Genomic DNA, 27,348 nt, shown 5'->3' with positions numbered 1-27,348 from the left:
AAATTACATTACACCCTCAGAGTAGTCTAAATTATTTTAGAGATGCCCAACGTAGTTCTGGATTTTAAAGCCATGGCAGCAGTTTGGGAGATTAATAATTTCCCTCCTCCTTGGAGTACACATTCAGCTCTGTGCCTTTTAACGTGTATCTATACTGCTAAGCTGACCAGGTCCAGCCTGACTTCTGAAATCAGACTGCTTTAATTCCCATATTATTTACATGCAAGTTGTATATTTAGGATGAACTGCAGAGCCCTCCACAGTGGGATACTCCAGCACTGTCAGCATCTCACTGTGCATCTTAATTCTCATTTATGCAATCTGGAGTGATAACACCGGGTGCATTACTGCATAAAACACGTGATGATATATACCCTGAGCTTGGACTTCCCCCCAGATCAGTGTAAATACCTTGAACATGATCTGACTGCACTCTAACAGGGGCTCGAATAGGCTAGAAACTACACAAGTCATGAAAGTCAGCACTCAAATCCTCCGAGAGACCTGCTCTGAGCCCAGACTATGGGTGCGTCCTTAGAGCGTGAGACAAGAATTAAGCTCATTTAACAGCTTTGAATTCCATCACAATCCTTCTTTGTGGAAAAGACACAATGTATCTGTTTCATTACATGAGTTGAATTTGTAATTTGTAATCGTACACTTTCTTCTGCTTTTCTTGAATTGTAGAGGCATATAATGCAGTGATTTCAAATGACAGATCTAATAAATGTACAGTTTGTTAGAATCATATCTATTTATTTCTTTATTTAGGCAGTTTAGACTGCCTTAAATTAGTGTTTACTTCTTTTCTCCTCTCTTGACAGGTAGGAGGATGACAAGAGCTTGTGTTCAGGCTATTCATACTAGAACACTTCCATATCTGTCATGTTTTTCTTCTCCCTCTCATGGCAAAACAGGTAACATGAAGAAATGCCAGTGATCCATTATTTGTTTTTTAATAGTAAATCCAGTCCGGTGCTTGTAGATGGAAATTTTACATAAATAACTGTCCAGTCAAGCAGTAATTTGTCACTGAGCTGAAATTATGCAGAGCTCTCTTGGACGCTGTGGTCAGGTTTTGATCTGGGGAGCTCTTCATGATAATCCAGCACATCGTTCCATGTCATTTTTACATACATTTACAATTTTTAAAATTATTTTGATATTAGTGTTTATGTTCTTGCTTTCCCCTACCATCATGTTTATAGAAATGGTTTATGGTGGTAGTATTTAAGGCGTATTCTCCTGGCTCCTGTTGGCCTTGCAAAATCAGCAGGAGTTTTATGGCAAATCCTCAGACTCCTGCCTGAAGAAACTCTGTGTAACCGGAGCCTATGTCCTGTCTATGTTCCTTGTTTCTTTCCAGTCTATGAAAAAGTAATGTTTGAAAGCCAGTGCAGCTACCTGTGATTCATAAACTTGCTAAAATGTTTAGTTCATCCTGAAGTATCTTAAGCTGTGACATAAAAAAGAAAATCTCAGGCTAGTGCCCTGGCATGTGATGTGTCTGCTTACCCTGGCTGTTCCATGCGCTGAAGCTTTTCTGGGTGAAGCTGGCTGTGATGGTTTTCCATTAAGGCAAAACATCAGGTGAAGTCCCCCCACCTCCTCCCTTCTGAGTTTGATAACAATGTCTTTTCTTCCTCTTCTGTTTGTCTGTTTAGGTGATAGTCATAGGAAACGTGTGATAGCCTATGACACCACAGCTGTTTGCAATTCCACTTTTCGTATTTATACAAGTCCCCTGAGACTCTAGTGATGGACTATTTTGCAGCCAAAAAGGTTTTCCTCGTGTGCATTTCATTTGCAAACCAATTTGTATATCTTTTCACAAGCTCTTTATTCTTGGTGGAGTGGGGAGAAGAGTGGGAAAATTACCTATTTTTGGGGTAATTTATAGGGTTTTTTGACTAATACTCCCTGAAAAGCACAAAAGTCTTCACATGTTTGGAGTAAAGCCAAAAGTCTCCGTTTCTGTTTGAACATAAGTGACGCTCTTTCATTAGCACCTGTGGTGTCTAAGGCACTGGTCTTCAGCTGCTTTACCTCACTGCTAAAAGATATTTACATATCACAATTTCTCAGATTGGTTTCTTTTAGGAAAAGAGTAGCTGAAGAGAAGAAAAACAACTGATGGGAAGGAGAAAGTGTTACAAGAAGTGAAATGCAAATAGCAGGTAACTTTGGAAAAGAAATGCTGACCCAGTCCCTGTCCTGCTTATAATTTGCTGGTGGGTTTGGTTTTGTTTTGTTTCATTTTGTTGGGTTGGATGAGCTGTAATGGAAATATGTGCCCTTCCATTCTGCCCTCACATGAATCTTTCCTGTTTAGGTTAAAAAAAGAATTCCTAGAGCTTAGAATCACAAAATGCCTTTTCCTCCCAAATACCTCAGAAGTACAATAAGCACAGCCCTTCAGTTCACAAGGGCTATTTTCTGGGCTTAATGATTTTTATAGCACAGGTATAGAGATGTAGCTGAACCTATAAAATGACTGTAGCTGGCTGAAAAAAAAAGTAGTCTGTAGTCTTCATGACGGTTTTTTCACAAATGGTAGTATCTCTAATGTAATCTACTCTGACCCCTACATGCATTTTGACTGAGGAATGGAGATATGCAACCATTTTTAATATTCTGTAGGAATGGCCAGTTACCACGCATGAAAGCATCAGCTAGGTACCTACAACCGGTCTATAGCTCTTCTCTGGCACTGTGGGCTCATACTGCTGAAGAGCAGAAACAGAGAACATTAGGAGTTATCTATCCGTGGATGAAGAAAATAACTCAATTTACTTGTTAGGAATGAAATTAGGATGACAGTTGAGGAGCTGAAAGCTGTTTTCCATGAGAAAGATGAATGAATATCTTGTAGTACTTTTGTAGGAGGAGAATCAGTTAAATTAATTAGACAAAATATCTGATAACTAGTCTGGGAAGACAGTACACGATAGAGTTTTCCGTCCAACTTCTAACACCTTATGCTTCCTAAAACATTGATTTTTTTCCATTTAATTTAAAAAAAAAGTGCAAGAATTCAAGCTTAAAAATAGGATAGCTTTTTTAGACATGTGGGTAGTATAATTAATTTTCTGACTGGGCCTCTGCTGTGAACTGGTGAGAGTTTGTATTTATTTTTTGCTCTGGGAAGGAAATGGGTTTGAATAGACAACCATATGTCAATTGTGCTCATATGCAATAATAAATGCAAGGCACGATTTGTGGGAGAAGTAAGATTTCTTATTAGAGCAAGTCATATAGTTGGAAAAAACAGAGAAGCTTTCAGGTCCATAAGCCCTTTTTCAGGTCTGAAATAGAAGTAGTTATCTTCAAAGCTAAATACCGGTGAAGAACAGCTATTCTGAGTTTAATTAGATTGTTAATCAGTTGGACCATCTTAGGAAAAACGGCTAGCTGGAACTGCAGTTCTTCATGTGAAATTTCTGATCATTATTTCTCACTAAATTACCAAATCTCAAATAGGAAAAATGTAAAGTCTGATGAACTTCTGTATTGTTGTTAGGAAATACATGCCTGACTTATTTCACCTGTTTGTTTCTCTACTTTGATCAAGATTAGGGGACCTTGGCTGTCTAATCTTAATTCCTTCTGGAGACCAGGCAAACACACCGTAAATATTGAACTCAAAAGCATATGTTCGTGTAAACGAGCTATTGAGCTATCAATGTATGAATGGAATTACACCAGTGATACCAAGAAAAGCAATGGCTGGGCATTACATTCCAACAGCTAAGAGGCAGAAGAAAAGAAAATAGTGCTGAAGCTTCTGAGGCTATCAGAAATTTGGGTAGAAAGTGAAAATCTTGAGGCTTGCGTGGTCTGTGAAAGACTGAAGAGAGGCTGTGGACAAGACTGACCTGAAGACTTGTGACACAACAGAAGCACCTGCTGGTCTCTACTAACTCCTTGTTTTATAAATTGAATCTAATATGTGCCTTCTCACAGCACTTGTGTGAGGTCAGTATTGTCCCCATGTTACGGACAAACGAAATAAGGACTGACATGATTCTCTTCCTTGAGGCAAGACATTCCACCTCGTGATGTCTGAAAATGTAGAAATAACAAAATATCTGTCCTTACCTTTTTGTGTTTCAATATACAACTTCCTACACATGTGTTGTGAATACACGCTGTTCTTGTCTTTCCGTCACTGCTACTCCTGTGAGACTTACTGCAGACCCGATGAGGCAATAGCTTTGCTGTGCCTTCTGAAATCCATGCTGGATTTTGCTTGGATGCTAGAGCATGTTCCCATCCTGAAGTAAGTGCTCTCTGCTCTTTCTTGCCCATGGCCTCTGGGCTCTCAGCAACGTTTAGGAAAGGGAACGTGTCTCTCTTCTCCTTCTGCTACCTCGACATGTGTGATCTGTACCAAAGAAATTATGCTGGTATTACAATGGCTTGTTTTTAATGTCGCTAACATAACAAGTCATTATTATGGTTATTAAATACCCAAAATCTTGTAAATTAAAAATTTACAGAGTACTTAAAAAGGTAAGTGACTTCTGAGTTAAAGGAAATACACTGTTGCTGTAACACCACTGTTCATATATTCTGTACTTGAAAACCTCTTTTCCCTCTTTTAAGACAGACACTTAATTCAACAATTCCACAACATGAAGATACAATTTTAGGAGGCAACAAGCAGTAGTTTATTTTGTGGCTTCTTATTATCAAAGTTTTATAAATAACTGGAAATATCTAAAATACTGCATCCTCAGGTTTCAGAAAAAAAACAACAAAAACCCCCAGCAAAACCAAACTCTGTCATGTTTTCCATCCAGATCTGTGACATCGATAGCCTGTATGGGTAGCTGTCCCTTAAATGTGAGGAAGGGAAATGGGCATATCTTATAAACAGCAATTCTGCATTAGACATTTTGTTATCATTTGGTGAGTATTCTTGTCTCTACTATGTCTTACCTTTGTTTTATGATCATGTATCCTCACAATCCACAAAGCAAATAGACATCTGAAGGTGTCTTTAGAACAACTCCATTTATCTGAATAGAATGAAGGACAAGAAATATGTTCGTGTATGGGGCAGCCAGCAGACTTACTCTGACCTCTCTCTGGCAACATAACCTAAATTCAGTTAACTGAAGATAACCATAAAGCGCTAACAAACCATTACGCTAACTGAGTTTGTTATTGTGCATATAAATTTAAGAGGAGAAAAGAGACCCGCTCTTAGAGTCAGATCTTATTTGCCAAATTTCTGATCGATCAATACCTGTTGTAATTCTGCAAAGCACATCTACTACAATTATTAAAAATAAAATGTAAACAATGTGCTAAATAGTGGACAAGCATCTGTAAATATTATTTTAAAGATGGAAAAATAAAACCAATATTGTAATTGGGATTAGCACTTTGAACAATGGAGTCACAGAAGAAAATTGGTGATAAAATTGGGGAGGTTTGTTGTAATTTCATTGGACCAATGATATGACAAGCAGGCTCTGTCCATCATAGCAAGAAAAAAATACTCTGTAAGGAACTTGTTTTGATTTGAGACATTTTCAGAGGGCTATATTAATTTAATTAATGAAAAATCATAGGTTAATTGCCTTCTGCTTTAATGTGAAGGTATTATGCATGCAGGCATATTTTATTTATATCTTGACTGTTTGATGTACACAATCAATTCAAAAAGGGATAATGAAGAAGTGTTCCGCCCTGTGTAGAATAGTAATTAGGGACTCTAGTGCAGGTTTTTTTATTAATTGTGCAGTTCTGTAAACATGTTTGACATAATGCTGAGAAAAGCATTTGTCAAATTTTGCTATTCTCCTCTTTCTTCTTACATCTTCCTATCCCTTCTACACCCACCCTTTCTCCCATTTAGTCAAAATACATGGTATGGCATTAACCCTCACTGTCTCAGCAGCAGTCTGACTTCATACGAGAAATTTATAACAGACATCAAGGAAAAGCTGCCCCTTGAAGAGCCTATGTTATGAGAAGTACACATGTCGATAATAGAAATGGTAAGGTTTGTGGGCTTTGGAAGAGTTTATGAAAGGCAGTGAACTATAATAAGGTGATGTATCTTATAACAGCAACCAGGATGAATTGGGCACAGTGGTCCCTGTGGCAACAGGAGTACCAGTTCTTCTGAGCTGAGTCCATGCTGAGTACAAGCCACAAGGGTGAGAGAGATTATGCAAATGAAAACTCTTTGTTTCTGTTTTATCAGTTTCCAGTGAAGTCAGAAATAGCAAAGGATCATACCACACTGTAGACAGGAGCATCTTCTGGTGTATGAGTTTTCTTTGATCCAATTACTGACTTTTTTTAAAAATAGAAGAAGATACCTACATTTCATTTGGGCAGTTGTGCCATTGTGTCTCCTTTTCTGTTCTTTCCTTCTCCTTCTCTTCCCATCTTGACTGTATGTCATTTTGAATGTTCAGCAATAGCTCATTTTCTAGATAATTCAAAATTAGCATGTCATAGAAAAACTTTTCTGTGTTTACAAGGTACTTCTTATAACAGATCAGCACCTCACAGAAAGGATAGTAGTCTTCAAGAACCTCCTTTCGAAGTGCATCCTTAATTATTTTACCCTGGGTCATTTCATGGCATAGGTAGATGGTTTTGTTGTCTTCAGCTGAGACATAGGTTGTAATCATACACACTAACAATCTCCTGTTTTCTACAGGAGTCAAAGATTATGGGTTTTGGGGTTACTTGCCTCAGAATTAGTTTGGAAGTAGCATTCAGGGGCTACACCTATTTTATCTGCTCCCTGAACTACTCCTAGTACTACTACTAGTAGTCACTACTACTACTCCTAGTCATTTTTCACTATAAAAGGGTTCAAGGTAATACTATTAATTTGCTTTCTCAGGTGAAATTCCTCAGTTCCTGCTGGAATGAAACTCACACTAATAGTCATTATTCGTGCAGTCTGTAAAGACTACCCAATGCTGTCTGTGCACATGGTGGGAACAACTCCAAGTGGCAGAAATAACTCCTTAGGATAACACTGGCAGTAGACATGATGATGCAAGGAAACTTGACTGAGCATGTGCAGCCAAATATAAATCATCTACATCTAGAGTATTACAAGCATGAGATTGTTTTCAAGTTAAGTAACAGCCAATATTGGGTCCACAAGAAACTACCCCACCTGCCCACGGCAAACTGTCTGTAGGGTGCTACTAAAGGCGTGTTTGTCTTGCGGAAGGTAAAATTAGTATTGACAAGATAAAACCGGTCACCTAATCTTGAGAGGTATGAGCCCTCACTAAGGGTGTTTTTTCTGACATATTTTTAAAAGATGGAATGTAGAGCCAAAACAATTAAATGAGGACAAAGAAAACACCCTCCAAATCTCCAATTCTCTTGAATCATGTGGGGAAGAGGGGAGCTGCTGAATTTACTGCTCCCAGCGCATGCTGGAGAGTGGAAGGTAGCAGGGGAAAAAGGTACTTGAGCTCATGTGCGCACATGCATGTGTACACTTTCCCTTGTCTTGGTAGTTGGGAATTGTGAGACCAGGAAATAGTTCCAAGTCTCAGCAACTCTTCAGTAATCGTCTTCTTCTGAAAGCATGCAGTGGAAGTATTACTTCAGATATCAAAAATGTACTATAGCTGGATACATGGAGAACTGACGAATCCTAGCAAAAGTAGTCTTCACTTGGAGCCTTCTTGGCCTCCCTGAAGTCCTCACCATTTGAAGGCTAAATTAATTGGCATTGCCTTTGGGAAATGTTACCATGAAACAGAGGTCTTTGGTGGCTTTGTGGTAACTGTGTTGTGTAATAACATGATGGCAAACAGATGCTCATGATTCTGTTCCTATAGTTGTATTTATACACATTCTTGTAGACATGGTCTCTCTTCTCTTATCTAGTAGGAGAGGGAACATAAATAATCTTAGGTTGTATCAGTTCCACTGCTCAATAGACCCTCTCCAGTGGGAGCAGGCAGTCAAAGCACCTTATATATAGAGGACATGGATGCTGAGATCACAGGCGACTTACAAACTGCTGTTCTTTTTCCCAACAGAAAAAATATGCATTGTTTGAGTCTTTCATTTTGTTTCAACACAGTGTAATCAATTCCACATACATGATGAGCTTCTTTTAAATACTCAGATACCAGAGGAAGATTCTTTCGTTTCATTTGGCTTTTCTTGGAATAATCTTAGTCCTCACAATAAGATAATAAAGTCTTATTAATTCATACTTACTAGGCTATTGTATTTGAAAATTTTCAGATGTCATAAATAAAGGCTTATCTTGGATTTTAGCTTACCTTTATAAGGAAATATCTAAAGCTTTTTACAAACAGAGCTGAAGCCTGAAAATCACTTGAAATAGTGTCATTCAAGGGCAAGACTGCTCTTTTGTCCCATGGATAAACAAAATAAGACCTGTTAAATACACGTTAATGGTGAGAAAACCTTATAATCTATCAATGTAAAATTACCAGCAGTGATTATTTGGGAGGGAGGTTTAGATGGAACTTGGTCATCTGCTATTTTCCAACTATAGTTCAATGATATCTCCTAGAGAAGGCAACAAACCATGGCTATGTGACTAAATCAACATATTAATCAGAAAAAGTTCATGAGGACTAGAGCTCATGTGTTCCTTCAGATGAAAAAGGCCAAAAATTCATCTCAATACATAGATAATAAAGTCACTAAACAGTATTTCTCTGTATTTATAGCTCTCTAATTAGAACCATGGGTTTCCTTAAAACTGCTATCAGGTAAAGTAAAGGAGCCTGCATATCCAATGAACAATTATTTCAAGAATCTATATTTGAGTTTCTTGAATTCCTGACTATATGATTTACATGATCCTTGCAACAGATACCTATTGACCTGTATTCTAGTGATGTGAATATGAATTTCTAAGCCATCTCCTCCCAGGCCTAATAATTTCCTTTAATAGCTTAGGCAAGCCCCTAAAATTTTAATTATCCATTTCGCCATCAGTAAAATTTTCAGAGTTCAAGTTGAGGCCCATTAGTGGACATGAAGATAGATCACTGTTCAGTATGAAAAGGCCACCCCCAAAGGATCTGAGTTATTACTTAGTTGGATATAAAATCATCTAATCTAAAATTGTACCAAATGATTTCTGTATCAAATACAATAACTTTTGGCTGGAATATGGCATCTATTTTTGGAGGATTTGCTATCTTCGTTTAAATAAGTGACAGAAACCAATGCAAACTTAGGTAAATTGTCTCAATGGTTGTTTTCCTTTACTTTTAACATGATCTTAGATCTTATCCCAACATTGCATTTATTCAGCATAAGCGACCAAGCTTAGGCTCTTGCTATATTTTCATCTCCTTAGCTAAATAAGTTTACTAACATCTTAAATTTACATCTCCTTTGAGTAATTACTTGATCATATTTCCTCCTGAATAGTATACACTAAACTGAGTATCTTCAGCTTCTCACAGCAATCAGGTTTTATAGTTACTGAAATAATTCTTGGAGCTCTCTCTTTTGATTTTCTAACATATGATAAACTTAGAGGCCATTACTGGTTAGAGGATTTTGCTAATTATCTCACTGTGGTGTAAACAGCTCCCACTTTCTAGCTGATGTTCCCTTGATCACTCAGTCAAGGGCCATATTTACTTCCTTCACTGCCACAAGGCACTGTGTTGATTGACCTGACCCCAAAGTCCTTTTCTTAGCTGCTCTTCTCTCTCATAAATACTGCCTATAATCCTGATTCTTAGATTCAGTTTTATTAAAATGTACATTGCTAAAATAAGCCAGTTTTCTCTTTGGAACCGATCTGTCCTTTTTAACAATTCTGTACGTTTTTATGTCATTGGCAAGATCTACCTGCAAGATTTTCATCTTGACTGTTGAAAAAATAACACTGGACTAAGAAAAGATTACTGTCTGGAAATATCCCCAGAAGATGATGTTCCCCTATTTTAAGATTTATAGATTTACCACTTTTTAATTCATTTAATGTGTTCTCAATTGAGCTTATCAGAATTTCAGAAAATAAAGTATTTAACTGTGACTCAGAAAAAGAACCACTAATTTCATCAGAATGAAGCAAGACTAAGTTAGGAGCTTTTTAGAAGCTAAAGTGTATCTATCCATAGAGCTATCTTGGGCAGCCAAATCTGTCATCTCATCATGGAATGATACAAACCTTGTCTGACAACACCTTTTTTCTATTGTAGATATGCGTACATCAACTAACTACTTTTCAAGCAAAGTTTATTAAAAGCTTTTGCTGTTTACACATCATTACTGAAAATTTTACCATACTGGCATAGTATTATGCTCTATCTAGTATTATAATACAAATTTATATAGTTGCAAGAGTGATAGACTCCAACCCCAATAACATGAAGGGTGATTGATTTTGGTGATTAGTGGAAAATAGGGGAAAAATAGTTTAGGAGGGCAGGCAGACACAGATATGCATGGCAACAGATTATGTTGGAAGTAATTTTGTCTGATAAATAGAATTAGAAAGGGGAGAACAGAGAGAGGGTTAAAAAAAACCCCAATTGCTCCCAAGTGGGGTTGTTGTTAGTGCTGTAGAAGAAAAGAGGTACCAGGAACAAGTCCAGGAAAACTTTAAAATGCTGCTTTCTGGGGACAGTCTAGCAAGAGGAGAGCTGAAAAAGTCTCTGAGCTTGCTGGGCTCTGTTTAGAGGGCTGTGGATTGATGGGGTTGTGAACCCCTCTGAGGGGTAGGTGTTGCGAGCTGTCCCAGCTCTGGTAATTAGATAGGTTTGGCAGTCTTTATGAGTGGCTTACGTTTACTGATTAATGTTCCACTTGTGCACAGATGTGATTTAGCTTTCTGCTGAATAAACACAACATGGGGATGGAAAGGTGATAACTGCCATACTCAGCAAAAAAGAAGGAGCCTATAAATATGCCAGTGGGTCAATAGAAGTGATTTCATTCTGCCTTCACAAGACTGCTGATGAAGTCTGACAGGGAGCTCTACTTCATTAATGCATCACAATGGTGAAGAAAGCCTGAAGGGCAAAAAGAGCCACCTGCAGCAGATTGGAGCCGGGGCTGCAGCTGTCAGAGAACAGCCAGGGAGAAATGAAAAGGGCTGCAACAAGGAAATAAAGAGGATATCATAGGCGGATAGGGTGTGTTTTCGCTCCCATCTGAAACGGCTGATAGGGGAGGTGCAGTGTTCAGGGCACTGACTGCAGATGAAGCTGTACTGCTGATCAGAAACAATTTGGGGAGGAAGGCCTGGCAGTGTGAAAGATGTTTTGGTTAAGGCACTGAACAGAAAGTGCTAAGTCTAAGGATGGGTAAATGCAGACGAATTTAATGATTCATTAAAACATAGGAGCGTTTACCGAAGAAAAATTGCTAACAGCACAATAAGAAAAAATAATACACTTGGGAGGAAGCACTGGGAGAAGTATCAGATAGTTGGTATATAGTTGAGAAGTGCTGTTATACATGCTCTGTTTCTAAATGTCTTTCCATAAGCATCTGCTAATGGCTGGCTTCCCAGACTCCTGAAACTGAAGTCCCTGCCTGGTCTGAGAGGGGCATGTTGCTGAATAACCAAACTAGTGCAGAGAGAGAAAAAAAGAAAAAAAGAGAAGGATGTGATGGCCATATACTAAAAATAAGCTCCCTGAAAACCAGTCATGAAGCTGGTTGAAATTGCACAGCGGTGATCGGTTCTAGCGCACAACAAAGTAGGGAACAGAAAATAGTCCCCACAGTCACCAGGAGCCATTGGGCTTCCTCAGCCTGGAGCTGTAGGTCAGCAACCACAGGGAAGCCGATGAAAAGGCTCCATCACTTTATGGTGCACTGGGTGGGAAGTACATAAATGAACAAATAAGGACAGAAGTTCAGTTAGGACCTAGGCAGAAGCACCTGATCCATATCTCTGAACCTTTGGTCTGACTCATTCACATCCACTCTTATGTTTTCACATGGGCACAGTCTGATCCCTGTATAACCCCAGAGAAGCCCTGAAACAGTCTGGCTCTTCTGCGATCAGGATTAAACCCACATTGGCTCTGTCTCCTTACCCATCTCCTGTTCCTTGCAGCTGGATCCTGTCTCTAACCACTGGCCTTATCTGGATCACAAGAGAGTCAACTGTGTGCTGCTTGTTAGGTGCCTGCTTTATTTTATTGAATTTTTTCTTTATTTCCCTGTTGTGTTCCTATCCCATATGCACAGTGGCAGGAAGGAGGTACAGACAGATTGCTTACTGATCCTTTTGAATGCTTTCAGAAAATCCCAGGATTTCTCATTCTCCTTTTACCCTGCTGGGCTGTCTTTCTCCATCACTATGGTTTCTATACGGATAATTATTACTTACAGGCAGAAGTAAATTACTTACTTTCACTAACTGAAAAGATCTGAACTTTCAGCAATGTGTTTCAAAATGATTTTTTCCATCTCCAACACTTGTAACCAGACAGAGGCAAAAGCTGAATCTATCACCTGTGGTACTTCCAATTTTCCACAGAAAAATGCCACTGTTGTTATACTAGATTTTAAATGAGATGGTCTGCCACAAAGCTGACTTCCTGAGGTGAAAGAGAAAATCCTTAATATAAAGATATTACACCAGAGAGGAGGCATTGAATATATTTTTGTACAAGCCACAGCTTGGGAGATTAAAATTAGAGGCACTTAGAAAAATGCTCATAATCTACAGAGGGCAGAGATCAGTATTATATAGTCCTGAATCCTCCCCAGCTGACTGTTCCTCTCTCGGCTATTCAGTGACTAATGACATATTCAGATGACACAGCTTGAGCTGCAAACACTTATGAGGATGGTGAAGTCAAGAAAAGCAACTTAGAAAAGCTAAAAACAGACGAAGAGCAGTCACCAGGCATGAGGATCTGCCGTTTCCTTTGTGAGAGGGAGGAATTAACTCTCTTTACAGGAGCATCACTCCCTGCTGCGCTATTGCCTTGGGACTTTGTAAGGGAGAGGGCTGAAAACTCCACCTGAGCATGGACTGATAGTCATTGCCTGTAAATGAGGCTAATGGGTCACCCCAGGTCACTGTGGGAGGAAGTTTCCAATGGTCTCAGGTCCAGCAGAGCAATTCACAGTGACTCCAGCACTGTCACTGCCTTTCCTTAAGGTCCCTGGCCTCAGGAGAAGGACTGGGTCCATCCTTTCAGTAATTCTTATCCCTGACCTCTCTTTCCTTTGGGATCTCACAAGGGCATGCTGGCCCAGGTGTGTGACAGCACCTGCAGATGCGGAAAGTATATGACAGGGAGAACCAGTGATACGATGGGTGCCCATCCCCTTGTATGATAGGGTAGTGATGTGGCAAACCACACATGAGTGGTGCTATTATGGGCTCTCTAGGTTCCTCCAGATCACTTGGCAGACGAGTGCTCAAGGGAAAGTCTCAAAGGACTTCCCATAAAGGTCCTTTTGAGGAATGCTTCTCTCAAAAGGAACGTCCTGGGGCTGGGGTGAGTACAGCAATCCTTGGCAGGGTAGATCAGCACAGTTAAGATTAATGGACTTCAACATCTGGCTGGCAGCTTTAGTCATCTTTAGCAGTCTTCAAAATAAATAATTTGGATCACACAACAACTAGATCAAAAAGCAGTAAACTCAGTTAAGTTACAGAAGCCATCAATGGTCAAGCAATGTCACAAGGCTGACATCTGACTTAAGCATATGCTCTACAAGAGCTACTGTCATCGAGCTGCATTAGATCAGTCATTGTGCCCTCAGCTTATACCCAGAAACAGCTACCAAAGCAACCAGGCTTTCCAGCCAGGCAAATACATTGTGTGCAGCGCAAGGCAGCAGTCCTGTTACCGCGTCTCTGAGGATGAGGTATTACTCCAGCTCATAGCTTTGTGAGAGGGTTGTGTATGCCTGTGTTTATAAAGCTGCATATCACTGGCCTTGAGATCTTTCATCTTCTAAGGTCCCCCTCCCATCGAAGCAAGAGAATTCTACAGCCTTGCCTGGAATAAGCATAAGACACACGTGTTGCATCTGGAAATTGATGCCTCAAAACACAAACTTCACCCACTGATAAAAATTGGCCCCTTATGAGAAGAGAAAAACCCCAAGACACTGTTCTGGAGACTCAGTGCAGTGTATCTGCATCTCCAGCTGGGATTTAAGCTCATGGGTCCCAGGAGCACCAAGTCAATACTCTAAAGTAGGTGCATTAGAGTTAAGTGCCATGTTGGCTGCTGCTGCAAAGCCTCCTATAAATATTACACCTCACTCTGCAAGGCACAAAATGTTTGGTTTCTGAGTCTATTAATATATAATGAGGATATGGTATAATTAATATAGTTTTGATTTTCCTATAAATCCACATTACTAATAAGAAAGCAAAGTAATTACTCAAAGAACCTTTTCAACAAATGGCAGTTTTCACTGATTAAAAATGGAGTTTGTGTTTTAAGTGTTATTTACGGGTTTGGCGAAATGAATAATTATTAGGTTATTGAGCTACAAGATAATTAAGAAAAGTGTTTTTACTTAAACACACACGTCAGAAGCTATATCAGCGAGTTTAGATGCATGCAATGTCCTTTGATTTTTTTTTAATATCTTCTAGAAATCCTGTATCCACTTGCAGACTGGAAAATGAAAGAGTTTTTGTTCAAAAAAATTTGAACATTCCAGATGATTATTCTGTGCATTCAGGTCATGAAGTGGATACCTCTGTATTGTAAATTCTCTTGTAATCTGGAACACAATTGCAAAAGTATTTTCATTCACTCACTAAAGAATTAAAAGTTGATGTATCCATAGAAAATGAGGCTAAATGTCTTGGCCAAATTTTGCATATGAATATTGATGCTAACCCACTCTGTATTGATTTAGAACTGTCTTAAAATCTTTAATTTTAGCCTCCACAAGTGTATATGTAAATTGGTACATGACAAAGCTGCATGCAATTTGGATGCATTCTTCATATTGCTGTATTTGTAGAGAACTCAATTCAGCTGCTCATACCTGATTTTTTTGGAAATTGCTTAATCAAAGCTATTTTGGTCCTAAATCTGAAGGGGAAATTCTTCTTTAAGACTCTATCTTGCACAAACTTTTTTCAAACTTCAGAGCAGCAGGGGAATCTGTCCCAGAGTGATAAGCACCAATTTTGACTGTTGAGCCCTTGAAGTGCATTTTGTAATTGTGTGGGAACATTGGAATACTATTCATTTAGGGTATGTGTCCCTTATTATTCTACCCCAGTTTGTGATAGCTTTGAGTCCAGAGCTATGTGCATTAAGAGGTGTTTTGGTTTTGTGTCCCATATTTAACAGCTATGCAGCACCCAAAACTTACAGAACCTTCTCCGTAGGGCAATGTCATCACATTGTTTAGATGAGATTTTCTGCCGTAAAAATCTGGTAGGCGATAAAACTTTGATTATGCATTCCTGGAAAATTTGGAGTCTTTCAATGGCATGCCTCAGCTGGAGAGGATTAACAGACTGCCATGAAAGTAATTTGGTTTTCCAGTATATTTCAATGGGAGGGAAGAGTGTCCCAGTGAAGAACAATGGAAGTGCATGAAGAAGTCTTATGTGAGCATGTCTTAACAGGATTGATTGTCTCCCTCTTATGTTGGTCCCGTGACATTTAAAGTCCAACTGTCAAGCTTACAGGGAAGGTAGTTTCTCCTCCATAACCCTGGGCTCAGTGGCTGCTTGGTGGTGGTGCCGATAGGCTCGTGGACATGGTTAGTCTTTTGAATCTCCCTCTTTATTTGATATTGAAGCAATGAAGCATCTTGCTCTGAATAGATTTAATAAATGTGTCAGTGAGAAGTTGAGGACATCTCAAGTAAAACTGTTATTTATTTATCTCTTATCTCAGAATGTAGTCAATATGACATGATCACGTTTTCCTCATTAAGTGCTTCCTCATTTAAGTGTATCAGTTTCCTATCCAATCTTGGAGCCAACCAGTATCAAATACCAAATGATCTTGAAGTTTACAATTAGGTAACATGAAAATGTTGGAAATGGGAAGACCCTCAATAATTCCATGGCATCAGAAAATTAAATTTCTGCAATAACAAATTACGATATAATGAGGTCACATTAGAGGAATAAGAGGCCCAGATGCCTCAATGATTTAATCTGTCGCTTCCTGTAGGCCTGCACCTAATTTTAATGAATATTTTGATAGATAACATATTTGGTTCAAAATAGGTCTTTAAAGACAGTTGTGAGAGTATTATATTTTAAAGATGCTATGATAGAAATTCATTTCATTAACTGCCTGATAAGAAAAAATGGCTCTACAAACATACTGGTATCAGCCATACTATTATGACCCATCTGCTCTTATTGAGTAAAGTGACAGTAATATATCTTTATTGGTCTGTTCCTTGAATGCTGTAGAGACTCATTTTCCTTGTATAATGAAAAGCCAAGTGACACTAATGAAACAGGTACTGTATATGCCTCAACTTCAAGAGAGGAAACAGAACATCAGATAAAAACATCTGTAAAGACAACAGTCAGGTGTAAATATATACGTGAGTCCACAAAAGAGAAAAATAACCCCCAAACCAAGAATGTTGGTTTTTTTTTATTTTTTTTTCTATTAATCAAATACAGGTTTTGGTCTAATGGTAAAGACCATAAGAAACTCTGAAACAGAGATTTGTCGCCCTTTTGAGGTGAGTTACACTTCAGTTGGAGAAAAAATAATCTTGTTCACAGTTTATTTATTTATATCACAGCTCTGAAACCTTTCCCTAGCTACTCTGATGTTGCCTAAGGACCCAACATAATGAGAGCCGTTCTGAATGGTCACAGGTGGGGTCTGATTTCTTCAGTCCTGGTGTATTGAGACAGTGCCCATCACTCTGATATTCAGCTTGTTGCCGTGTAATTATCATGCCATTTCCAAAGTCCACAATTCTTCTCACGGTGCAGTTTAGCTACATACTTTGAAATACACTTCCTTTTAACAAAAATGGTAATGGTACAGCAGTTTTGCAGACACACCAAGGCCAGGTAGTTGTATAAAAAAGGAGAAGTTTGCATGCCTTCTGAAGGCATGCACTTCAGACCTGTGTCTGCTGAGACATCCGCTGAGTCTCTGTTCCTATGCATATGAACATGTCATTCCCTGCAAGAAAATTCAGAAGTGGCCAAGGGCTCATAAAAATGAAGACTTCTTTTTAAGAATAAATTTTTGGGCAGTCTGTTGAAGGCTTTGAAAATAAGCATTGAGACTTGGCCTGACTTCAGGGAGGAGCAAGTAGAGCAGAGCAAATGGTTGTTATATTATCTGGACACCTTGTCTTCTTGGGAACATGTTGTGCTGAACTATACAATGGTTGTACTTAGACCTTCAGGCCCTTGTATCATGACTAACATTTATTCAGCCTATAGAATATGGAAGATCAGATAAGGGTACCATGAAGAAAGAAGATCATAATCTCCTAGAAAACTGTGCATGCCCAGGGCATGTTTTCTGTAGCTGACATTTGAGAATCTAAAAGAATTTCTCCCCTGAATGTCCCCTTAACCTGGATAATCTGGGAATTAGATTTACTCCAGAAGAATTTTAGAATTTTCCGAATTCTTTAGAACTTTTTTCTCTATCCAGATTCATATGGCTTAGATTCAATTCCTTATCCATGTAATGGGGATTGATATAGCTGGCTCCTAGCTGTCCATGTAGAAACTTCAGAAATTTTCAGGTATATAGATGTCTCTAAACAAAACAGAAAATCTTACCTGAAACGACTGGTGAGGTTTGACGGCCAGGAAGTACCAGTGTTAAAATACCTTACAGTCTCGTATCTGCAAATTGTGTATGTGCATTATAATAAAGTCTTTAATCCACATGATCCACAACAGTTTTTCTTCATCCTCTTCTGGTGAGTGGTACCATATGTCATTTAATGCTTAACATCCAAAAGCTGCACTGAGCACAAATGTATTATTTTTTTCACGGTCTTTTCTCTGATTCTGATCTCTATGTCTTCTTTGTAGATATTAATGAATTTATTTATACAACACACCTGCAAGGTAACAGGATGGTGTCTCAGTTTTACAAATTGGGAATAGAGGCACTGAGACTAAAGCCAAAATTGCCCTATATCAACTCATTTTTGAAGGTTAATTTTCAAGACTAGAGCCTAGCTTTTCTGGGCATTCTGCTGCCTTTTATGTGTTCAGAGCACAGTTCATATCAAACTTCTGCAATTATAAGAGTTCAATACTCCAGCTGTTTCAGATTGGGCACTTAGAAAATGAAACAGGAGCGATCACAGAGAAAGAGTTTGCACAAACGCTATGATCAGTATCACACAGAAACTCTATGATCTAGACAGAGGAAAAATTCAGAGCTCAAGACGATAGTCAAGGGAGTTAATCAGGAAGACAGCCTCTCTTCTGGAAATTTTCATCCTGTTTCACCTCATATGTCCCTTTCTGAGCAACCAGCCAGACATTGGAGTCCTTCATATAACTGTCCACTTCACTTTGATTCATCCTTAGGACATGGTCTGTCCAGTAAATTGCATGAGGCAGGAGTACTGCAGATGAACATGATACGCTGTGTTTATCATATGAAGTCGTACAATTAAAAACACTCTGATAATGTATATGTGCCTGTGCAGGTTGTAGGTTATCTATAGCCATGGTTTGAGTAATTTCATAATTTTGAGTTCTTCACCTTGTAAACTTAACATCCCAGTAGTGGGGTGGTTTTTTTGGTTTTGTTTTGGTTTGGTTTTTTTAATAACACTTTTCCAAGTTAAAAAAAAAAAGTCCTCTTCTGCAGTCACATCAAGCCCATTATTCCTTACCCTCTCTCAGAATCAGCAGGACCTTTAGATAGCAAAACACAATTGTCTTCATGCATTGAGCTATCAGTGTCATTTAGTAGCCCTAGGCCACGAATTTAAATGTAGACCTTGTTTCTTCCTCTTCCCCCATTCTCATCTGTACTGGGTAGACCTCTTAATCTGACTCAGAGTCCGCTAGCAAGCTCCAAAATGTGCCAGCTGGCAGAATTAGATTTGAAACATAATTGACATAAAGGAGACAGTAGGAGGAACATCCTCAAGGAGCTGATTTTAAAAGTTACTTCTGACAAGAAAGTTGCACCCACTTTGATGCTTCCAGCGCCTTGAACAGGCACATGATCCTGCAATTTGTTGTGGCAGCAGAAGTATGGCAGCTTATGTCAAAGACTGCAAGCCTAACTCTGTCATTATTAGCTTACAAAAGCTAATAAAAAATTCAATAACTGAACACTAATGGCAACATTGAAAACAAGTTTACGATCACACTCTTGTCTCCCTTTACTGCCAGTGCCTCAAATAATTTTCGTATTCATTAAGATGGCAGCTGCAGCTGAGGACATGCCTGCAGTGTAGTGGGCATTGCCGCTCAGCATGTGAGCTTCTTAGACCTTCAAACTGGAGGCAAAAAAGAAGTAACTTTCCTTAATTTGTTATTCTGATATTTTCATACCTCTTTGATACTGATTCCGGTGTGTACATACATAATATCTCAGACACTCTTCTCATCGGCATTGTTTCTGATAGCAATTCTTCTTTCATATTTCATTGTATTCCATATTAGAAACTTAATTTACTTTGAAAATATTGTCTTTGATGCTTGTGAGGCTTGTCATTCATATGTTAATGCTGTAAAATGAAGTTGACAGAAGAATTACGTGCATGCTTTGGTATATGCCTGAGTGTGCTGTTTATTTGCCCTGGTAGCAAGTTCTTGTTTAATTAGTGAATTTGCCTTATCCAGTTAGCTGTCTGGTACCTGTTCTTAAATTCTTACCTTTGAGTTTTCTTGAAGGAAGAATCTTTCTGCTTATACACCCTCTCGATGACATATAATCCATTCTGGAGCTCCCAGCACTTGTGGTCCCTGTCCCCTCTGCTTTCTGCTTCCTTGCTTGAGTACACAGAAGTGATGTATCTGATCTGTTCAACAGCTCGTCTGCATTTTGGTGCTTATATGACTTCATCTCCAGACTTTTGCACAGACAGTGTGAGTACATGCCACTACTTTGAACCTCAGGCAGAACATATCCATCCCTTTAAACACAGCCTGGAACTGTACTTCCTGAGGTAGAAGAGCCATCCTTTAATTTGATCTCTGAGCACTAGCTTTTTAACTGTATTGTTCAAAAGAGGAAGAGACAGCAACAGTATGAACAGCCAAAATAATCAGTATCAGTCCAGTAATGTGTGACAGCTCCTCTCTGTGATCTCTCACTGCATTATGGGAATAGAAGCACACATTCATCCATTGCACATATTGTATATTAACTGAGGAGATACTTTTTGAACAAAACCAGCATTCCCAGTGTGCGTTTGCAACTCATTATATCTAGGAATGAAGCCACATACCCTGTTAGAGCTGCATCTGCTACAAAATGCAACAGCTTGTCAGCTTTCTGGTTGCTGTATGTACTTCAGTCTGGTGCTCTTCTCTCTGTGTTGGACTCATCTTAGACTCTCAGCCTTGTCAATTCCTCTGCGGGATGAACCAGAGCTGCATAGGAATTTTCTCTTTCTGCCCCTCCAGCTGGGACTTTCAAGGAAATTATATTGGACTGGGGAAGAAAACCAAGATCCCCTAAAAAACTTCTTGATTTAGAAGCAGAATGAGATCATTAGTGCACAAGGGAGAATTTTTTTCACAGAGCCCTGGCTGTGCTGCAGTGCGGCTCCCTTCCAGCAGAAATCAAGGCAGAGGGTGCAGGAGCATTCCCTGACCCAAGCCATTGCTGGGGTATACACCCAGAACTGGGATCCTGGAAAAGCTCCTGGGTCTGTCAGTTTAGGTATGACTACAGTACAGCTCCAGTTTCTGTGACAATTCCTCTTAGAAGACAGAAAGTGATTACTGATCCCCTTACTAATGAATCACAGAATCCCACTCTCAGTGAAGCTGGAAGGCACCTCTGGAGACTTTCTAGTCCAGCCCCACCGCTCAAAACTGGATCAGCTAGACCAGGATACTTAGGACATTGTCCAGCTGGGTTTTGGGTATCTCCAAGGATGGAGATTCCACAACTTGTCTGGGCAACCTGTGCTACTGTTTGACCACTCTTGTAGTAAAAAGAAAAGTTGGGGTTTTTTTTTTAAATTTGTGCTTGTTGCCTCTTATCTTTTCACTGGATACCACTGAGAAGAGCTTGGCTTTATCTTCTTTACTCCTCCCACAAGGCATTTACAGATTGCTAGGATCCCACTGCTGAGTTTTCCCTTCTTTAGGCTGTCCATGTTTGTCAGATGCTGCAGTCTCTTCATTTTTGTGACCCTCCTGCGGCAGTCCCTTACTCATTTTCATGGCCCTTCTCTGGAGTATCTTCAGTATGTCCATGTCTCTTTTGTACTGGGGAGCCCAGAACTGGACCCAGCATGCCAGATGTGTCTCACCAGTGCTGAACAGAAGGGAAGGATCACCTCCCTTGCCCTGGTGGCCTATTGAAGCCTAGGATGCTGTTAACTGCCTTTGTGGTGTGGGTGCCTTGCAGTCTCACAGTCAGCTTGTTGTACATCAGGATCCCAAGGACTTTCTTTGGAGATCTACTTTGCAGACGGTTGCCCCCAGTGTGTTCTGGTACCTGGAGTTGTTCTCGCAGTATCCTGAAGTCCACCATCCCATGGTCACTGCAACCAGGGCTGTCCCTGACCTTCACATCCCCAACCAGTTCTTCCCTGTTTGTAAGTATGAGGTCCAGCAGACCACAACCCATCATTGGCTTGTTGATCACCTGTGTCAAGAAGTTATCATCAACACACTCCAGAAACCTCCTGGATTGCTTATGCCCTGCTATGTTGTCCCTGTAGTGGATACTGAGTGGCTTAGTCTCCCATGAAGACCAGGGCCTGCAAACGTGAAGCTTCTTCCACTTTTCTGAAGAAAGTCCCACCTACTACTTCTTCCTGATCATGGTTCTGTAGCAAACAGCCATGAGAACATTGCCCACCTTGTTTTGCCCACTAATCCAGATCCATAAGCTCTCAGATGGCTCCTCAACCATCCCAAGGCAGAGTTTCACGCATCCCCATTCCTCTGTCATGTACAGGGCAACTCCACTCCTCACCATCACGGTATATCCTTCCCAAAGAGCCTGTATCCAGTCACTGCATTTTTCCAGTCATGTGAGCTGTCCCACCACATCTCCATGATCCCAATGAGATCTATATAGCCCTTATAGTCCTGCACCTGCACACAGACCTCTAAGTCTTCCTGTTTGCTCCCCATACTGCACATGTTAGTGTACAGGCACTTCAGAGAGGCACTCAGCCATGCTGATTTCCCAAAAAAAGTATAAGAGCTTCCTCCATATTGCTGTTGTGTAGGTACTTCCTCATCTGTGTGCAGGTACTTGGGATGGACCCCTTTCTGCCCTGTTTTGACGATTAAAAGGCTCTCTTTTCGACATTACTCTGCATCCTTTGCTTGCCAAACCAGTCAATCTCTTCAGGGGGAGGTCATCATCATGACCCCCATCACTCCCAGTTTAAAGCTCTCCTCACCAGATTTTCCAGCCTGTTGGCAAAGATGTCCTACTTGATCAGGTGGATCCTGTCTTTTCCTGGCAGTTATGGATCTTCAGAGAAGATCCCAAGGTCCAAAGGCCAAAGGCCAAGGCCTTGGCCAAGGCCAAGGTCCAAAGGCCAAATCCCTATTTTCAACACCAACCGTGCAAATATTTGTTGATGCGCAGAACTGCAGAATACATCCACTCCTCCCTGAGCCCTTCTCCTTCATCAGTGGGACCAAGAAGACACCAGTGGAACCCCATATCCTTGGCTCTCACCCAGAGCCACATAATCACTCTTGACATGATCCAGACCTCTCCTGGCCATGCCATAGGTTCCCATGTAGAAGAGTAGTGAGGCTTTTAACATGAGGGGCAGATGGGCCTCATCAACACCTCCACAGTGTCCCAGATCCAAGTCGCCCGTAAGTGGCAAAACTGCCCGGGCAGCAGATCAGGCCAGCGAAGGAGCCTCTGTGCCCCATTGCTGCCCCTGGCGCCTCCCCCTGTGCTGCCATGTGGTGCCGTGCACCTCCAACTCTGGCCATACCACGGAGGTAGGGTTGGGGCTTTGTCTCCATGGGGACTCAGATAAGATCCAGGGGACCTCTTTCCTCATCTCTGATGCCACACAGACTCTCACCTGTGCCCACCACCTGTGTGTGGGCAGGTAGCCCGTCTCCCTGGTCTCAGCCTCTGCAAGAGCCCCAGGCATCCCTGCAGCCCAGCTTGGAGAGCCATGTCTTAGCCTCAGGAGCTCAAGCTGAGCCCAGAAGACTGAAGTTCATGTCTTCATACATCCTTACACTGTTACAGACCCCCGTCATCTCATCTATACACACACACCCTAGAGGATGTAATTTAAAAAAATAAAGTCCTTTCTTCTACAGAGAGATAGGGAGAAAAAATGGGTGGGTTTTTGGCCCTTACATGTAAGTACCAGAGGAGCTCAAACAATTGGGAATATGCAATTTATCTAAAAAGGCAAATTTGTTTTATCTTTAGAGAATTGCTCTATCAGATAGCTTGAACTCCTGGTATGTAAAACTGCAGATAATACTGTGGATCACTGGTGTTTTCTGACAGTCATGTTTATTAAAATGCTTAACTGTTTTGATTAGCCTAATAGAAATACAACATGGAAATAAACTTTTCAAAATATTTCCACAAAGCAGGATGTTATATAAAACTGTTGGAAAGTGAGTTGGCATTGTACTGATTTTTGCAGGAAAGTAAGCACAAATATTTATTTTGAAGGGCATAGAATACAGAAGGATCAGAGATATGATTTCATTCTCCTCTGCAAACCTCCTTCCAGATTTCTAAGTCTCTCACAAAGCAGATGTCATTTTGAAGATTCAAAATAGAAAAACACTAAAAATCAGCATTCTTCAAGAATGCTGCTATGCTTTATTCCCATTTGCCAGTAGAAAACATGTGTCTTGAATACTAATTACATATTATTTTAGGAAGGCAGAGGACTTCATGAGGCAGCTAGGAAGCAAACTCAAAAATGGTAGCATGGGATGACCTCATTGGTTCCAGTGACTGGTGCTTTTCTGTAATCTCTTCATATTACTGCAATAGTTATTTAACTCTCAGAAGCTTAAAAGACACAAAAAAGCCTTAGGAATATGGCTCAGTTCAAGAAAATTCTATATTTAGTCTTATTGGTAAAACCGCCAGTATAAGCATGAGGAGCACTGGCATCCTCAGTTTCTGAATCTCTGATTTTGCAGGATGAAGGCAAAGAAACCCAGTCTGTTCGTTAAAGGAGATGCCTGTCATCTGCTTATAGCCAGTGTCCACTGAAATGTATTTTTCTTGACTTCATAAGGCTTTGATAGGAGGCTTCATTGGAAAGTGCAGGAGAACAACTGGATGGCTTCCTATGAGTTGCTCTAGAACAATGGCTCTCTGGAGTTCCTCTGTTTTTAAAGCAACCGCTTTGTGTAATTGCTCTGAAAAAAGTGAGACGATGGCCAAATTTCACCAAGAGACCATACTAATCCCTTGATACTAAAGACTGAATTAACATCTCTGTGCCTACAAGTGAGCAAAGAACTGCCTATCCTTTCTGGTTTTAGGCTCTTTTATATAAACTCTTAAAGAAATAAGAAGTACAGATTCTTTAAAAATCCTGGGTATGTTTCTCTCGCAGTTGATAGTTGTCTGATTCTATTGCTGAGTTGGTTGGAATTGCGAAGGGGAAATATCCTTCCAGCTGCAAAATCAATTCACAAGAAAGTTGTGGGACCTCCTCAGGCTAGATGATAGTTAAGGTAAGCTCGATGGGCAGTGTTTTCCTGCCTGTAGTGCCAACTGAGTTGTATGGCTGCAGAGCTGCCTCTTTGTTTCCTGCACACTTCTAGACACCGAAGATGAGCGAAACAGACCTCTGAGGACCAGGAAGTTGGCTGCTATTTCAATACTGCCTTTTTTAAAGCAATACCCAACATACCTGCAGCACAGGTGCCATTTTACAAAAGATGTCATTTAACACTAGACGTCCCCCCATCCATCAAAAGACCCACAGACATTCCCAGAGTCCACTTGCTGCTAAAAATTCTCTTGGTAAGGAGAAATGAAACAGCGGTTAGTACAGCTCTAGATCTCATCAGTGAAATAGGCTTTGCTGAATTTCTTTCAATACATACCAAGAATGCACATGGGGAAGAGATACACAGACCCCTGGCCTGTGGAGCAGAGTTTCTTTAACCTTGTATCTCAATCACAGCCCTACTAAGCTTATCTAGCTGCCCCCACTTACCATACTGAATGCAACTGGAATAAAAACTGATCATTCCCAGGGGCTATTGCCCACAGCAGACTGTTAAGGTTAAACAGTTTGCATCTCAATTTGGTTTTCAAAGGCTTTATGTTTCTCAAAGTCAGCACTGTGCAAGAGCAAGATACATCACCAGGTAAACTAGTACTAGATTTATTAAGACTTCGTGTTGAGTCTTGTGATAACACCTAGTATCTATGGACTGGGTGGTACAGATTTTAGGTCCTTATTCCTAATTTTGGTCTTTTCTCTTTGAAAAACAAAATGTGTAGGCTGAAAAGGCGTGCATGTAGAGTTATTTTATCTCAGGGGAGTGATCTGCGACACACAAGTACATGTTCTCAAGCCAGCTATAGGTGTACTGTAAAGCTTGGTGTGGATTTGTTATTTGGTTTAGCGAAGAAGCAAACCAAGAATATGTTGAAACTTTTGTCATTATGTGGCTGCATTGAAACATGTCAGGAAGATGAATAATGTTTATTTGGAAAGAGATGTTCCTAAAGACGGTATGGTGGCATACATTATTAAAACTGGCCTTTTTGATTTTATAAATCGTGTCAAATATATCCCAAAATATGTTTAATTACCCGTGGCAGAAAAACTTCACATGCTTCTGCTTTGCTGGTTGACCCAACATAGACTCTTGTTAAAAAATTATAAGCCTTGGAGTCAATTCCCTGGAGGGTCCCCAAAGCATTTCCTGGATAATAATGATGCAATAGTTTCCTATCCTATTGATGGTTGTCCCAGAGCACCTCAGAACAAATGCTCCCATTCCCTGAAAGCCGCTCAAGTACCAGGATGCTGCTATAAATGGTTGAAATGTGATGCAGTTTCCCCTTCAACTTCCTCCAGCTCAGCCTAATGGGGATTAAGAGCCATTAAAGGCTCTTTGCAGCATATGCAGTTGCTATTGATCAGTTGTTTTAGCCAATGATCTGATTACAACCGCCTTCTCTTTCCAGTGCTTTACTGGCAGAAAGAAACATGCAAACATACAATAAAAGGTGAGGAAAGAAGGTACCAGACCTTTCTGTGTGTGCTAAGAATTTTTTTAGTTGCTAAAATGAAAGACTCCTGTTGTCTTTTTCCATGAGTAAAAGTTTCTACCTGCAATCCAGGAAGCCAGTTTGGAGGAAAACCAGGTACATGAGTAGAGAGCTCAGGGAATTTGTCTTGCCAGAGCATGACACAGTGTGTTTTGCATTCTTTGCTGAATGGTGGCAGAGCTTGAACAAGATGAGTTTGGGAAATGCTTTCCTCCCTTTCATTGTTTAGGAAGTTTAGGAAAACTTCGGAGAGGTGGGAATGCCAGTTCCTGTCCCCTTGGACTGGCAAAGTGGTCAAGTCTGCTTTTGCCTGTGCTGAGCCAGCATTCTAACCCCATGGCTTTTCACACAGGCAGGTGTTACCCTCTTCTACCACTTCTTAAAAGAACCCAGAGGTAACTTTTCTCTATGCTGAATCAAACTGTGTGCAAATTAGGTGAACTCTGAAAGCAGGTACTGGATTGAGCCCCTGGGAAGGGTAGTCTGGGCAGCAGTATGTCAACTTTCTGACTCTTCCAGGGCTGAGCCTTCAAGGTCTGTGGTCTGTGGGGACTGTGGAGGATGCACAGAGGCAGACCTGAAGCAGTCAATGTCAAAGTCAAATGTACAGGCCTCCCATGAGGGAAGGAGAAGCTGAGCAGAGCCTTTCTGGAGAACAATTATTCAGTGTCAGCACTCAGTCTCACCCAAATTCTGGTTTTGGTGCCTATGTTCTTATAATACCTTGAACATTCATCCTCAGATTGACTTCTCTGGCAAGGTGAAGAGGGAAGGAAGGGCACTGAACTGAGAAGATTGTTATAGGAAGCCTGAGGCGAAAGAAATTCCTGAAAACTCTGATGGCCCTTTGTGGTCCCAGCATTTATTTTGCAGTATTAGATAGCTCTTGGGGAACAGCTCAGCCTTCATTTGCCTGATTGTGACAGTCTTTTATGAAACGGTGGCAGAGCAGGGGTAGCACACTGGGTCTCTTGTTCAAAGCAACAGAACTGCT

Source organism: Gavia stellata, chromosome 3 (assembly GCF_030936135.1).
Source record: "Gavia stellata isolate bGavSte3 chromosome 3, bGavSte3.hap2, whole genome shotgun sequence".
NCBI classification, from domain to species: domain Eukaryota; kingdom Metazoa; phylum Chordata; class Aves; order Gaviiformes; family Gaviidae; genus Gavia; species Gavia stellata.
This window is presented reverse-complemented; position numbering follows the sequence as displayed.